The 17770-nt window shown below is 42.2% G+C and overlaps 1 long non-coding RNA gene across 1 annotated transcript; it reads right to left on the bottom strand.

The window, feature by feature from the left end:
- Positions 1-15311: 15311 nt before the first annotated feature.
- LOC148871696 (uncharacterized) lies at positions 15312-16817 on the bottom strand. Its single transcript, XR_016106563.1, has 3 exons — positions 16363-16817; positions 16222-16266; positions 15312-16136 (listed from the first exon to the last, which is right to left on the bottom strand). It is a non-coding gene; the product is annotated as an uncharacterized LOC148871696 (long non-coding RNA).
- Positions 16818-17770: the final 953 nt, after the last annotated feature.

Here is a 17770-nt window from a genome sequence, read left to right as displayed (position 1 = left end):
TAGGTGGGTATATGTGATTTCCCCTCGACCCTAGGAATTGACCCAATGGGTATCCTTGACTTAAGTTCACTTGACCCTTTTTTCTCCTAACCCTAATTGGTTACTTGACCCATATTGGTTGGAAAATAAAAAAGGTGGGTATATGTGATTTTCAAATGGGTGGATCAAAATTGCTAGCCCTACCAATCAAATGCTATTTATCCAAATTCATGGGAGGGGAATTTGATTGGTTAAAGCTCTTCCATTATCATGTCTTTTTAGTAACAAATATCTTTTCCATAAGAAAGAGTCTTAGGGCCCATTTGGGAAGACTTTAGTTTTGATTAATTTGCTTTCATTGATATGCTTTGAAGAAGTTACTAAAGATAGCTTCATCGAAAAGTCACTTTCTTGACTCACAAAAAGTGTATTTAGGCAAATATCTTATCAAATTCATCCTTATCTAATGCACAGTATAAACAGTTTAGGACCCTTGCATTCAAAGATATTTTATCATTTTGTTCCTTTGTCCGTTCTAAGGATTCTTTCTTTACAATTTCATCTTCTACCCTTTTGATTGGTTTGTATAGTCCAATGTCTGTCTATTACTTTTTAGAGATCATAATCCACAAATATGAGATAAGTTCTCAATCTGGCTTTTTGGTAGTCAAAATCTTTTCCATTGAAGAATGGAGGTTTGGAAATGGACTATTGTTTTGAATGGAAGATATTATCTTGGGAGGCCATAGTATCACTTATATTAGTTGTCAAGTTGATTCAGCTAGTGAAGCTATTCTGATACCACTTGTTGCCAACCCAACAGGGAAGTGAATTAGTTGTTTAAAAACATTTTCCCCCTTTCTATTACCTAAAGCCTTCTAATGAGTATGAACATAATAACAATAAAAATGAAGCTTGTGTGTGCTATGTGAATGTAGTGCAATAAAATGCAATAAAACAAATAATTATAAACAAGAAAACAAAGATGGAAGAAAATGTTAAATAGATAAATAGTTTTTATAAAGGTTTGGCCAATTCCAGCCTATGTCCTCTACTTAGGACCTTCTTGAGATTTCCACTAAACTAACCTAATTAGCTTCCCAAGTGCTAGTCAAACCTTTACAACCCTACAGAACTTTCGGGTTCTTATCAACTCTACTGTTAACAATTGGAACACTTACAGATTACAAATGATGTAGCAGTGAAAGCACAAATACAAGTAAAAACCTCTTACTAGGTAGATATAAACATGTACAAATCAAGATAATATCAACAACAAGAGGATGCAAAACAATAATAAGTTGGCATAAGACATTCTCCAATTTTGATGAGAAATATATAAGCCACAAGGGCTACTCAGTTTTTCTCACTTTAACTAATTAAGCTTAAAGAACTCTTATTCTCTTGATAACTCTTGCTCACAAAATGCTGTCAATATAGTAGATATAATTCTTTTTAAGTTCTTGTTCAATCTTAGCTCTCAAACATCATTTTATAGATGTTGAGACTAAGTGACCATTGTAGATATGATGGAAATGACCATACTTATATGTAAATGTTTTAGATCAACCTCTCAATGAGTAGAAGCCTTACCAAAATAAGAAACTAGTTGTTGAGCCTTCAAATGATCATTTTTCATTGCAAGAAATCAATTGATAACTTTTATTGGTTGACTATCACTTAGGGGAGGGAATCTATTTTCTATGGTAGTCGACCAACCCCTCATATTAGTTAACTAGCAAGTTATGCCAACACTCGGTTGTCAAAGGTAGTCAACTCATGGATAGTGACAATTTATTTCATGCCTTAGCTGTCAAAGGTAGTTGTCAGCACCCGATTTTTGTTCGGTCCATTGCCTGAATCCCAATTCACCCCAAATTCCCGATAAAACCCTTCTGATCCTTCTAAAACACCTAAAAATCCAAGAAACCCGAATTTCACCCCGAAAGCCCTCAAATCTGCCGTTAAACCTGCCTGATACCAATCTGATAGCCCTTGATAAATCCCTATCTACACTTTTACCCTCAGATTAGATACCACCATTAGATTGAAGATCTCTGAAAACAACTACCCATAAAATTTCAGCTCAAAATTCCTTCATTTACCTCTTCATCAAGTGAAGATTCCATTCTAACGCCTTTTGTTAGCCTACTTGAAACCTATATTCGCTTGATCTTAACATATCCAAACCGATCAAACCACACCATTAAACTCTAGATACATCAAAACACCCGCCCATAAAGTTTTAACCCCAAGTTTCCCCATTTACCCTTTCATCAAACTAAGATTCCATTCTAGATCCCCTCATTGACCCAAGTTCCTATGATCTTGTCCCCTTGAACCAATCAAACATCACTATCAGATCCCAGACATCACTAAATACCCACTTGTAAAATTTCATCCTAAAATACCCCTGTTTTCCCCTCGATCACATACAAATTTTATTTCAAGGCTTCAGATTGACCAAATCAAACCCTTTTCCAGATCTGCATGATTAGGGCCAATTTGGCCCTCTCCAACACCATCAAACAACTCAGAATATCCGAAAACCCTCTCTTACCAAATTTTGACAAAAAATACCCCTGTTTACCCACCCATCTAAAAAGATTTCGTTTTGGCCAATCTCATTAACTGATATACACAAAATCCCTCTTTGTGGTCAGACCCATCTTAACCCTATGGTCTTTGACCCCAAAAATCCCAACCATCCATTAAGGAACCCATGAACCCAATTTGACCCCATTTTTCCAAAATTACCAAAAGGCCCTTCAAATGCCCCAAAATTATGAAAATGTCATTATCCCTCCATATAAATATAACCTAACTATCTCTTTCGCCCTAATTGGAAATTAGGCAGTGTTGATCTTCTTCTCATGACAAACCCAAACCATTGGTGCCTGACTCTCCTTCTTCTCTCTTTCTCCCCCCTCTCTCCCCCTTCTTCTTCTCCTAGTTTTCGTTAATCCTTCAAAAACTTACTGTTCATTACTGTTCATCCTCTTCGAATGAGAAAACCAGAGCAGTAGCATTCTCCCTTATCCCAGTGAATCTCCAGCCATTGGCAGGACTCTCATTTTTTACTAGATCTAGCGATAGATTCATCGTCTTTAGTGTCGTTTCCCCTCTCCTATCCATTTCTTAGTGTCTGTTGAAGTTGTTGCTAGTCCATTCATGCATGGAAGGAGGAGTCAGACTCGACTGTTTCACCCTTGCACACTTTAGTCCTTGATCCATATCAGTGGAACACACCAAACTCACCTAGATTTCCCATTTGCAACGTCAAACAATCGATCAAGATATCATTTAGGTAAATCTGAACCATTCATTTTTGTTTACAACGAGGATTTGAGATTGGGGATGAAAGTTGATGGAGTCGGTGCCATCAAAATCACTTCCATAAATTTTGATCCCTGATCCAGACTAATCGGTTTTCCAAAATTACCAAAATGCCCTTCAAAACCCCCAAAATTACAAAAATTCATTTTCCCTCCATATAAATATAAGCTAGCTATCTCATTCTCCCTAATTGGAAATTAGGCACTATTCATCTTCTTCTCATCACAAACCCAAGCCAGCGGTGCCCGATTCTCCCTCTTCTCTCTTTCTCCCCCACCTCACACACCATAGTTTTCAAGGCTCAAAGGCGAGGCTAGGCGACTGGGGGGCACCTAGTCGCCTAGTCACCCAGGTGATAGATTTTTTATGTTAAAAACATAAATCCTAGGGTAGTTCCCTAGGTACCATAACCATATTTCTTTAACAATTATTCATGATTTTCATAAGAAAAGTATAAATTTCATATTAAAGTATTGAAAATCAACATATTCATGAGAAGAAGAGGAAGAAGGAAAATAAAATTCAAAAAATATAGGGGCTGAACCCTTATTTTTGTTATAGGAAAAGAAGAAAATAAAAAGTATTGGTAGTAGTAGTGGTAGTAGTAGTAGTAGTAGTAGTAGTAGTGGAAGAAGAAGAAGAAGAAGAAGAAGAAGAAGAAGAAGAAGAAGAATATGTGGAAGAGGAAAATGTGCTGATTAGATAAAATTTTTAGTTCTTCCTTACTTATTGGTTCAGGTTTTTTAAGCCTTTGAGGGTTCAATACAGCATTTAGCAATGTTTGTGTTGATTAAACCCTAATATATAAGAAAATAATAAAATGGAATTAGTATATAAACACACAAAATGATTATTTTAGTTTAATAATGTCTATTTTATAATTATAATCTCAAAAAAGAATGAATAAAAAAGTTTTTTATAGTAGGAAGTAGAAAACTGTTAGATGATTAGGCGAGGCAAGCCTCAAAGGGCGCCTTGTCGCCTTGACAACTATGTCACACACACACACACACACACACACACATACACACACACACACACACACAACTATGCCACAAAGTTTTTTATGAACCGAGACTACTTTTTTCCTGTATTTTTGCTATTTATAGGTTGTAGCTTGGGGTTTTGTATGAAATGACATGAAAATTGAAAATAAAAAAGAAATGGGGAAATCATTATGATTGGTACAGATTTTCTAACATTTGTTTTGATAATAAATAATTATGTGAATATTTTAATCAAATATCAAGATACAAATCTAATGAAAAAGGGATAAAGAATTAAACAATGAAAGGAGTTATACGCATTTGCCTAAAAATAGGCCTCATGGTAAGGGCTAGGATTGTAGGCCTACAAAACTTGGTAGGTCATACCATTGTCTTGTGATGTCTTAGAAAAAGTACTTTACAAAACATATCACATGTGAAAAAGAATTGACTTTTCTTTTAAACGGCTATAGCACATTATGTATCCCATTGTATACAATCGTTTGGGTTGACTTTACTCGGTTTGTAAATTCAAAAACCATGACCCAAACCAATCAGTTGGTTTATTTATGTCTTTAAAGCGAGGCTCACCGGAAAGTTTACAAAACCGATCAACTCAGATCAAGTTGGGTTGGGTTGGTCAGTTTGATCGATTTGGCCCAATTCGTGAACAACCCTGAAAATCACTCCCGTAAATTTTCATCCCTGATCCAATCTAACTTGAGTTCTGTTATATTGTTTTTTTAATGAATGAACATAATTTATTAAACCAGAAATATGAGGCAATACAGGAGACCCAAGAGGAGGCACGAGTTGTTACCTCTTCTAGCAAGTATTATATCAAATTAAAAAACAGAAATAGCCAGAAATAAAATTATAGAGCAGCCGAAAATAAATGTTCCCTTGAAGGCCCTTGCTTATCTAACCCATCCACTAAGGTATTTGCTGATCTTCCCACCCAAAGAGATGTAACAATCATGTTTCTTATGAGCCAGTTGACTTTTCTTTAACAGGTGTCTATGTCGCCACATAGCTGAAGCTGGGTTTGTCAGCCATCCCACAACAATCTAAGAGTCCCCTTCAACTACGAAGTGCTGAACTCCTAATTGTTTTGCAATTTGAATATCTTGTACTGCCGCTAACATCTTAGCTCTATTGGAGTCTCCTATTGCCATGGGGCCTAAAAACAATTGTAAGATGTTGCTCTCTTTATCTCTCAACACCCCTCCTATCCCCGATAGGCTTGGGTTTCCTTGGCTGCTTCCATCAAAGTTCAGTTTTGCCTATCCTTCAGGCGGAGGCATCCACACTGCAGATTCCTTGTCCTTCCTTGTATGGCTGTTAGCCATCGCTATCCAGCTTCTCCAAATATCATCAAAGGAGAATGTATGAAATAAGTCCATAGTTCTTAACTAATGAATGGCCCTAGTCAAGATATGGTCCTCAACAGCCTAAATGCTTCTTTCCTTCTCCGTTAATACCCTTGCATTCCTTTCTTCCCAGATTGTCCACAAGGCGGCTGCTCTAATACATCTCCACATCATTTTTCCTTTTTCATAGGCTACACAAAAAAGGAAGGATCGAACAACTAACTTAAGTTTGTGGACAGATTCCACTTGCACCCAAACAAAGAAAAATCCAACTCCAAATAGCACTAGAAAAGGAACAAGATACAAGTGAGAGCAATCCTCACCACTAGCCCTGCAAAGTACACACCAGTTAAGGGACAAACACAAGGAAGGCCTTTTCTTCTACAAGTAGTCCAAGGTATTAATCTTCTATAAAGCACCTCCCAGTAGAAAATAATAATTTTAGGTGGAACCGGTCTAGACCATATCTCCTTGTGTAGGTATGTAGCATTTTTTCAAACCATTAGAGAACATCCAACATCAAGATTAACACTGTAAAGATGCGTGCAAACAACCCACAGTCAATCCCCATGCTACGATGAATCTGCAATACACCGTCAACCCTGTGATGAACTCACAAAGCGTATCGTAAAACTGCGATAAACTCGCAATCCACCGGGCCTACTCGATTCCCAAACCAAGGGAAACCATAATCGAACCCATCCAATGGCCTCAAGCCTACTCGAGCGTGCGATAAACCCATGCCCACTAGAGTGTGCGGTAAACCAACGGCTCACAAACCCACACGTAACCCAGATCAAGAGAAATCCAAGCCGAGCCCATGGTGAGGCCCATGTGCACCTGAAGGAATGTGGAACCTATGATGGCAAAATATGTGACGAAGTGCCATGTGGAGTCAGCAATGTGGCGCTCGCCTAGCGGTGATGTCGTTATTGCCACATCAATTAAGTTAAACCGCGTAAAAGGAAGTAGCACACATGAGTAATGAGCAATCTTGAGGAGAAGGAAAGCCAATCCTCGAGAAGATACTCATGAGACACATGGTGATACCCCAGTAGCACACCTAATAATTGACATTGATCCAATATTCCCTTTCCCAATACGGTGCAAATACCCTTATCGCCTACCTTTCAGGATCTCGGGATCTCCCCCTATAAATAGAGGTCCTCTTCGTATTGAAAGGGATTCAATCCTTAACATTTTTGGCACCTAGCACTCCCGAGTGCTCCCTCTCTCTCCAATTCCCCATCTTCACACCCTTAATCCCAAAAAACTCATTTCCCTACTCATAGGCCTCTCTTTGTCTTTCAAAGAAACCACTCCCTAACCAAGCCTTACCCCACCTATAGTAGAATCTTTGGTTCTGTCTTTGATCATAGAGAATGGTCTTAAGAGAATCAACCTCACCACAATCCCTAAAGAGCAGAACAATGCCCCAGAAAACACCAACCTCGGGGGTAGAAAACCAGCCTAAAATAGAGATGCCTATCTAGGTTGACGTTGAGATACTCTTAAACAAAGTCTATGGTTCGAGGCACTCTTCGAAAGCAGATTCAAGAAACTTGAGCAAAGTCAGGAGGAAACACGGAGCGCCCTCCAAATCTTACTCAACTGTTTGGCCCAAGCTGAATAGACACCCGTCGCCACTCTTACCGGTGTTCCTAATCCTAATCCCAATCCCAACCGTCATGCCTCCAACCCGACTCCAACCTAGACGGGCCAGCAGGGCCAACTCGACCCCAACCCAGATGGGCCATCAACACGTCCATCAATCCCATGCCTTTTCCTATGTTGACCCAACGGTAGAGGTCCTTCGCAACCAAGATGAATTGAGAGAATATGTCGAGGACTCAACTGTCCTGCAAAAACCCTACTCCTACTACATCCTATACAAGCCTTACCCCGCCGGGTACACCCCTCCCCAATAGTGGCCACAATATGATGGTTAGAGAGGCATCCCGTAGAAGAACATCCGCAAGTTCGAGGACATCCTCAGTGCATTTGCCCTTGATGGGGATCTTAAGGTATAGGAATTCTCAATGTCATTAACTGGCCTGGCATACATGGTTCATGAGCCTCACCCTCGGGAGCATTGACTCATGGGGTGAACTAGCCAAGAGGTTCCTATTAAAGTGGTTCACCCTAGAGAGGAAGTTAACAATGGATAACCTACGGAACACGGAGCAGGGTCCAGGGGAAGATCTTCTGGCCTATGTTATGAGGTTTCAAAAGCTTACACACTATGTCTTTTACGAGCACGCCACCGAAAAGAGCTTCATCGAGTAGTGCGTATAGGGCATGGGCCCTACCTTCAGAATCGGCATTGAGAACATTGAAGTTGAAACCTTTACCCAACTTTGGGAGTACGTGGAGAAGGCAACATGAACCATCAAGTACACCTCTCTATACAACAGAAACGACGCATATGCAATTAACAGAAAGCCCTGACATAGCGGAGGAATTAGACAAGGGCCATACCAACGTGATAATCCCCAAGCAAAAAGAAGCATACCTCCCCTCTTCTCTGCACAAGGGAGGAGGTAATCATGATAATGAATAAGCTAGTTGAGGACAGAGTCATAAGCCTGCCGCCAGCACCACCTAGAGTAGACCTAGAAAAAGACAAGCGCGACGGAAGGTGGTGCAACTTCCATCAGACACCACTTCATGATCTAATGGACTGTTTCACTCTACGAAGGTTGTTCGTACAAAAGGTAAATCTGGACTAGTTCGTTAAAAAGGATCTAGCATGCGTGGAAACTGACCCCCTCCCAGCCCATACCTTGGGAGGAAGCATTAACGTGGTTAGAGCAATCAGTCAGTAATAGTCCGATGCTTTGATACAAGAATTATAACAAAGTGAAGAACTGCAACAGTACATCACCAAGAAAGGGGCCTACATGACAACGTAGAAGCTGGCCATCAGAGCGTTGGCAAAAATCTTTCGGTACCTGTTACAGCCTTACAATCATGATCGTAGCAGCATGGAGTTCACAACAGAGGACATGTTAGCCATTGACCCCCAGCATAATAGACTCCTATACATCATGGTAAAAATAGGGGGTTTCGATTTGAGAAGATCGATGGTTGACTTGGGAAGCTCTGCCAACCTCATTTCCATCCATACGCTAGAGCTGATGAACGTTCGGAAGGAAGATATCAAGGGGATGCCACTGGAAGTAACAGACTTCAACAGGAACCCATCCACCATTGAAGGATCCATCGAGCTTCAAGTAGCAATCAGCCCATTCAGCATCATGCAAGAGTTCCAGATCTCGGGAAGGACTTCTTTTTATGCCCTCTTGGGGCACCCATTAATACACAACTTGGCCTTCATCCCCTCGACATACCATCAATGCATCAAAGCTAGATACCAAGGGTGATTGATAAGGATTCCGACCACTAGGGACCCCTTCGACAAGTTTGAGACACACTTACAGGACGCCATCTACTTCACGGAATTGGCAGACGACGGTGAGACGCGGATGGCCAAGGTCGATGGAACAAAGCTGCCTCATCCGCCAGACAACAAGCCTGCGGTGACCACTGAATGCAAAAAGAGGAGCAGATGTGTCCGAGTAATGGGGAACAATGGGCAGGACTACTACACTATCGTCGAGGACTACGAGGATGGTGAACTACCTGAACCAAGAAAGCCATCCCTAAGGTATGATTTCATTATAATTTATCTTATCTAGCATAGCTTTATCGTAGCATGTGCCGATAGTAAAGATCTTTCTTCTATTTCAAAAAGGGGGGGTGCATTCTTAATGTACGATCCATCATCAATATTTTCCATATCAATGACCTATTTATCAAGTCACTATAATTCTCTAACAAATAACTCTAAGTAATGTTTCAACCGGTACCATTTCACTGTATCGCAAAATGATGTCGCTATGGTCACACCATCAAACAATGGTCTAGTCATTTAACTAGACACAAAGGTACAACATTTAACCACAAACCTATTTAGACACGAAATTCCCAAAATTCAAAACAAACAGTAATGTGGACAACACCAGGAGTTAAGAGAAGACGTTCTAGAATACTTTGATGAACATACAAATTGTCTATAGTTTATGAGGTCTTTACATGAATTCTTATGCTGGTTTTATTCAATTTTGCCCTAATTTAGCTTAATGCCAAGAAAAATTTCAGGAGTAATCAATTCAAGAAAAAGAAGGTAAAAAATTACCAAATTCAGCCCAACTCAGCCATGGAAGCAAGAGAGCATAATTCGGCCCAAGTAGTGCAAGTTAATTCCTTGGAAAAACCTAAGGAAAGAAGCATAGCAAGGAGAAAATTTCGGCCCAGAAAGAGGAGGCCCATTCTCATCCCAAAGAACAGCCTAGAGTATAGCTAACATGTGCTAAGAAGGAGCTTAATTGTAGCCCAAAGGAGCTAGGGGCAGCAACCCTTAGAAGGTTCTTGAGAGAGCACTCTGAAAATTCTAGAGGATTCAAGAAGGGGCAAGAGCCCCTTGAAAATCTATATAAGGACGCCTCTAGAGGGGGGAGAGGTGTTCATTCGCTTGAGTTCAAGGCTCTCCCATCCCTTGGGGTTCGAACACCTTGAAGAAAAGAAGAGAGAAGAAGAGCTAGGCGCAAGAAGGAGAAGGAGAAGGGCTGAAGGAGTTCAAGCTAGCAAGAAGAGAAGAAGGTGAGCTTGAATTTGGGGAATTTTGATTCAGAGATCTTATGTAATAATTCTTTTTAGTTTCGTCTTTCTTTGGTTCGAATTCAGCTTCTTTTGATGTAAATTTTTCTCTCTCCCTCTTCCATTCTTTCTTGTTGAATTTAAGGCTATAAAATTTCAGATTAACTAATTAATTTCTTTCTCATTCGAATGGATCTGATTTGTTCTTGATGTTTCTTGAATAGAGGGTGATTCTAGATCAGATTACCCAATTTATTTGTCAAAACTCAGATATGAGATTTGTAAGATCTGAATTGCTTGAAAGAGAATTGAGATCTTCAATTTTCAGGTTGGCCAATTTGATCTAATGCTTGGAATTCTTAGAGAGCTTGAGAAAGACTCTAGGAATTCAGATCTACTATTGAAGAACTGAATTGCATGCAAGGTTAGAGATAACTTGCATAATTCAGTTGTTGATCAATTCAGATTTGAATTGATGCCTTAGATGTGCTTGAAGAAATGCATGCATGAATGATTAGATTATTGCTAGAGATAGAAGAACCGTCACTCATGCATAGGATGAACATGCGCTTGAGAGAGGCTGTTCATGACCTTGGGGCTATACCAAACCAAGGCTTAATCATGGCCCATTCGAATGACTCAAGTTGATTGATTGCTGAATCTTGAAATTGGGTTTTATTGCTTATTCTTCTATCTTGAATTGAAGGCATTTGAGCCAATGTTTTAGGTAGATTTTATGTTAGGATTTTAGTATTTGAATAAAGTTATACTGTGTTGTTAATCACACAAGAATCGACCAATTTAGTATTGGTAGTTGTTTCCTAAATCCTCATGGGAACGATACTCTATTCACTACTTTACTACTTAAACGGCTAGTGCAATTGCTAGTGTCACAATGAGCCACACCAAAGTCAGAGCCCTCCTAGGTGCATGACAGATTTTGTCGACACAGTAGAAGAACCACTAGAAGAGATCAACCTAACGGTTGATGGAACAGACAAAAGACCTTTATACATATCTGCCAAACTGGTAGGCGAAGATAGAGAAACATTCATCGCACTCCTACAGCACACCCTCAATGGCTAGCCAACGTAGTCCCAGTAAAGAAGAAGAATGAATAGTTAAGGTTAGTACCCTCCCGCTTAGTCCTTTAGTGATAGCACATCACCCAAAAACTAACTTTACCTTATCATAGATGTTGCGTTGACTTTAGGGACCTAAACAAGGCCTGCCCAAAGGATGAATTCCCTTTACCCAACATGGAGGTACTGATAAACTCCACCGTGGGACATGAACTTTTCTCCTTACTAGATGCCTATAGCGGATATAATCAAATCTTCATGGATACTGTAGACGCACCCCACATAGCCTTCAAGACACCGATAGGAAAATTTACTACAAGATGATGCCCTTCGGACTAAAGAATGCGAGGACAACATACTAGAGAGCGATGACTAGCACTTCCCATGATATGATACATAAAGAAATCAAATGTTATGTGGATGACATAGTTGTCACAGCAAGGAAGAAAGAGGAGCACTCTGAGGTTTTAAGGAAGGTCTTCACCTGATGCAGGGAATTCAAGTTGAAGTTAAACCCACTAAAATGTGCATTCAGGGTACAATCAGGGAAGTTTTTAGGCTACCGAGTAGACCAGAAAGGGATACACCCAGATGAGAGCAAAGTCAAAGCCATTCTAGACCTCCCGCCTCAAGTCAATGAATCTCAGTTAAAAACCTTCCTAGGAAAAAATTCATACCTAAGGAGGTTCATCCCCAATCTTGCACACGCAGCGCTGCCACTGATGAAGCTAATCAAGAAGTCTATTTAGTTTAGATGGATCCAAGAGCACTAGCAGACATTTGAACAACTAAAAGCTACACTCGCTAGGGCCCCAATGATGTCACCACCCAAAGAAGGATGAGAATTCAGAATATACACCGCAATAGGGTCAGAAGCTATAGGATGCCTATTGGCGCAGGAGGATGATAACAGAATGGAACTCCCAATATATTTTGCTAGAAGAACTCTCAAACCAGCAATGAAGAACTATTCCCACATGGAGCAACAATGTCTAGCGTTGGTCTTTGCAACATAAAAATTTAGACACTACATCCTAGGGCAAAAGGTGAGGCTTATTGCACGAAAGAACCCAATCAAGTTCTTCATGGACAGACCTCCCTTCTCTGGTAGACTCACCAAGTGGATGATGTAGCTCAACAAATACATGGTAGAGTACACCCAACCAAGGGCGATCAAGTGCCAGGCAGCGGTGGACCTATTGGCCGCTTTCCCATCAAGTATCGACTTCCCCATATGTGATAAGTGCATCCCATAGGCGGATGGCAAGGAATGTCTCGTGGTCTGTAAAGAGGATTGGAGAAGGGTGTATAGAATACCTGAAGGAGCACACGCTGCCCATTGACACTACATTGAGGAGGAAGATACTATCTAAAGTTAAGCGATTCTACCTCCAAGATGGCTGGTTGGTGACGAGATTGACGAAGTACGAGAGGCAACCCATAGTTCTGAACCTACGACCCATCAAGGTCAGCCTGCACTAAGCAACCGCATCCTACACTTAGGCTTTTACTGGTCAACCATGATGGAGGATACCCAGCGATACGTACGTAGATGTCACAAGTGGCAAATCTAGGAAGAAATGATCCATAAACTTGCCAACAACCTCCACCTAGTCATCACACCCTGGCCATTCCATACTTGGGGGGTAGACCTAATAGGCAAAATACACCCACCTTCCAGAGGGTATTGCTTCATCATAGTAGTTATGGATTATTTCACTAAATAGGCAAAAGCCATACCCTTGCGATGAATTTGAGCAGAGAACATATGAAATTTCCTAAGACAAAACATAATTCATAGATTTGGAGTCCCAATGCGACTACTGACAGATAGCAGCCTATCCATAAAAAATAAGAAGTCCGTGACCTCCTAGGGAAATATGGTGCAAGACTAGGAACGCCCACAACATACTACCCATAGGGAAACGGGTAGGCAGAGGCCACAAATAAAACTCTACTCGGGATGTTGAGCAAAATAGTGGCTGGCAATCAAAAGGATTGGGCAAACAAGTTGTCAGAAACTCTTTGGGCTTATTGTACCTTTATCAAAAAGAGTACACAGGTGACGCCCTACTTCTTGGTGTATGGTCAAGAAGCAATTCTCCCAATAGAGACAAGAGTTGTATCCGCTAGGATAGCTTTTGCGATGGGCAAGAAAATCAGGCCAGAGGACATGTACCAATTACTTATAGACAAGCTCAAGGTAATCAACAAGGTTAGGGACATAGCCTCACAAAAACAAAGCAAGTACAAACAAGCCCTAGCTGCAAATTTCAATAGACATCTGAGACCCAAAAAATTCAAAGAGGGAGATAAAGTACTAAAGACAACTCTCAATGTTAGGCAAGGCAAGTCTGCGAGAAAATTTGCCCCAACATGGGAAGGGTCGTACCTAATAAAAGAAGCCTATACTTTAGGCTACTATGTATTAAAAACTATAGATACAGAAGAAGATGATGAAACCATCAATAGCTACTGGTTGAAACCCTACTTTGAGTAACTCTATATTTTTGTAATTCCATCAATACATGTACATATTCTGTAAATAAATGTGCAATGATTCTCTATACTTGATTCTTTATTGAGCTTCATTATTCATACATATATTAATCACTCGCATATTCTGTGATAAAGTTATTTACTTTCATAGGATTCTGATTGCGATAAAGTCTCCTCCCTGTCGCCCCTTTTGATCAAGATGAAGTTTACATGTATCTACACACTATGACCGTAGTCAATTGAATGAAATACTATGATTTGTTCAAACAATTTCTCTATGCTTGCTTAAACATGTTTTGATCAAATTCTATAACTTGTTCAACACTCTCTAAGCCCTGACAGCCTCGGGCAGTCTAATAAGCCTTGGCAGTCTTAGGCATTCTTTAAGCCCCGACAGCCCCAGGCACTCTAATAAGTCCTAGAAGTCCCAGGCACCCTTTAAGCCCCATCAGTTTCGGGCACTCTAATAAGCCTTGACAGTCCCAAGCACTCTATAAGCCCCAGCAACCCGGGCACTCTAATAAGCCCTGGGGGTCCTAGGCACTCTCTAAGCCTCGGTAGTCCCGCGCACTCTAATAAGCCCTAGTAGTCCCAGGCACTCTCTAAGCCTCGGTAGCCCCAAGCACCTTCAAAGCCTTGGCAATCCCAGGCAAGAGAAAGCCTTGAGAACCCTAGGCACAGAGAAAGCCCTGGCGACCCAGGCACAGAAAAAGCCCTAGCAACCCTAGGCACAAACAATGCCCTAGAAACCCACACACCTCAATGCAACCATTGGGGGATTCGTCGGCAACAGGTACGAATCTTATCCAATTTATAAATGGAGATGCTCTGTCTAACTATGATGGACTACGGGAAAGCAAACTTCACCAGTCCCCACATTCACAATAACACTGTCCATTTTTTTAATGATCCACGATAAGGTACAATATGCCCGTACTTGGTCACAATGGAGCCCAACGAGCACTCATTGACCAACACTGGCGGGTACAACCCTCTGATGCGATGATCAGAATCACAAAAGCAACATGGCTGTGAGTAAGTTTTAGCTTCTGCCAAGGATTCATACTACGATCGAAACTTAACTGTACCGTCCCTACTATGAGCATTCTAGTCACCCACTCATGTACACACACAACCTGAGTTTACCCTCATCTAACGATATCTCAGCGCGGTATAGTACCACCACTCAACTACCGCAACGCACTGCGACAAAGCCTACTACGCCCGTGCCAATACTCGCAGTTCGTGAATCAGCACACAACTTTGGCAAATTTTGCCACTATCTCTCCTAGTGGCATCTAACGCACTTGCATATAAGCCCAAATTATGGGATACGCATGACCTCTTTATTCACCACTCCACTCACGATAATATTAAATTGCGAGTAATGGCAGAAGGAATAATGACAAGTTTTCAAACTTTTTTTTCGAATTTATAGGAGACCACGGAATGGCCCATTACAGTTGTGTCATGAAGAAGCCCATCGATGAAAAATGCCATGAAGCTTCTAACCAGTGAGCAAACTCAGATCACGATAATTCCTCCATTGGGCGTGTCATCACATGACTCATCAGCATGGCGATGGTGTTAAGTGCAGGACCCACGACCTCGTGATGCAGCTTCCCTTCTCGCAACCACTCAACACGAATGACCGTGGAAGCGAATTGAGCGTCCTCACTGGAGACACTGTACTGCATGGCTTTACCCTGAACCAAAATTGGATCTACAACTGGGAAGTGCAACGACGGGACGTCGTGATTATCGCAGTACTCCAAGAGCTCCCGCCGTATCTGGAGAAACTCCTCCTCGTAGGTCAGCACTTTCAAAAGAAAGACAACGTCGGGCTCCGTGTCCCCATCCCCTGAATGGTGCTCCAGCCAGGACCTCAGGCTCCACAGAGTCGTTGACCTCAGGGCGTGCAACCGCATCCCGAAGAGCGCCAGTCGCTACGATGGAGGGCTCAGGCTCCACAGCATCCCCACCCTCCGTGCCTACGGGGGCATCAGTTTTGTCCGCAACAATAGCAGGTGACTCTGCATGAGGGGCTCCGTCTCTGTGTTCGCAGCCGATTGAATCGTCTGACCCACAAGAGGACTGTCGTCACCTACAACGGCCACAACAACCTTGGGACCAGGACTGGGAGGCTGCATTGCCCTCACCTCCTCAGCTAGATGCCTAAAGAAGGGCGTGTATGGCACCCCGAGAGGATACTTAGCGAAAGGCGCCTGCGATACAGTTAAGCACAAATAGTCAGTCATAATGGGTATGGCTACATGCCAAACATTAAATGGATAACGAAGAATAAACTACAATTAGCGCCCTCGTGTCTGGCTGAGCGCCATCATTCTCTACAGACTGCAAAGACGCAAAACCAACACCATTAGCGCAGTTTCATCGCAATAACACACTCTAGAAAAAAAAAAAAATAGAGAAATAGAAAGAGTCACATACCGAATCATCTTCTCCAAGACCCTGCTTGGATCAAGGGGGAACCCTCCTCTTCATCCGCCCACTTGAGAACCGAATGATGGCACAATTGGGAGAGGGTAGCACAATCGGCAAGTTCACCGGGCGCAGTCTTCTCCATAGAGGGGGACGTTGTAGAACCACAAACAACAACATCTTCGGTCCCCCGCGCATGTGATGGAGTCGCAGACGCATCCACCGGTGCCGCTGTAATCGAAGGCAAGAAGGAGCACGCAACCCTTGCCGACCTTGCCTTTTTCGCAACAGGGGGGTGATTGCTTTCACCCTCCTCCAAAACTGGGGGCCTCTTATGGCGCTTAGCTCCCACCCCCTTTGATGGTTGCAACATCGTGGAGGATGGAACCAACCACAGTTTGCGGCCTGACCCTCTAGAGGAGCCAAAGAATGATGAAGTTCGGGGGTCCTCCTGACCATCTCCTGGAAACCCATGAATAGTGAGCAAAGATAGGAAAACTGCACGGCCTTACAACCCAGCACCCATGTCAGCCCTACAACTGGAAGACGTAGACACCCCAGAAAAATACGACCTTGACGCCGTACCCAGAAGACGTCTTCTCCCGCGGACTGTAGAAACTGGCCGCCTAGGTCGTCATACCCAAATTGGCACATTACCCGGTCTGGGCGGTAAGCATCCAGCTGCGCCTCGCTCGTGCGATCAAGATAATCCACCACCCCGGGCCACGTGACCAGTCGCACTACACCCGCAGTAGGATTATCGATATCCATCGTGCACTGCTGATCATCGTCACTGGGAACAGATATGCTGACGCAAAAAGGAATCGCATTGCGGACAGGGCGAGCATAAGTCTTCCATTCAAATCCGTCCAGTGAAGCCAACTTCACCCTGATTTCAGCCATCTTGAAACTTTTATAATGAGCAGCCTGCAACCAAGATTTTCCTTTGCAAACATCAAAGACCTTCTCCTCCACCTCCTCCCCCCGTAGAGTAGCAATGAGGACCTGGATACGCGCAAGACGGCGTGGAGTGATGTCGAGATTGAACCGCTCACACAAAAACATCCAGAGAAATGACACACAAACATAACTGACATGCCTTTTATGGCTTGGCTCCACTAGCTGCTGAATAGTGTCATCTAGTTGTTTATAGAGATATCGTAAGAACATCGAGGCCAAAGGAAGCTGATGGCCAAATGTGGCAAGAACAACCAATGGCACCAGAGAGGTGCGCAGACCATAATCGGGAAGACCAGGGAAGAGGAAACGTGAGGCAACGTACGGAATGGAGACTGCAAGATGGCATTGACCATCTGCACCTCTCGCCATCACTTCTTGGGCACCATGAGACTCGAACCAGAACTTTAACCAGTGGTCCAAGGACATCTTCCCCTTAGAGGTTGTCCAATCCTCTTAC

This window comes from Nelumbo lutea, chromosome 2 (assembly GCF_056320005.1).
Source record: "Nelumbo lutea isolate HS-2025 chromosome 2, American lotus-T2T, whole genome shotgun sequence".
NCBI lineage: Eukaryota > Viridiplantae > Streptophyta > Magnoliopsida > Proteales > Nelumbonaceae > Nelumbo > Nelumbo lutea.
The sequence above is the reverse complement of the archived record's forward strand: the minus strand, read 5'-3'. Positions and strand labels throughout refer to the sequence as shown.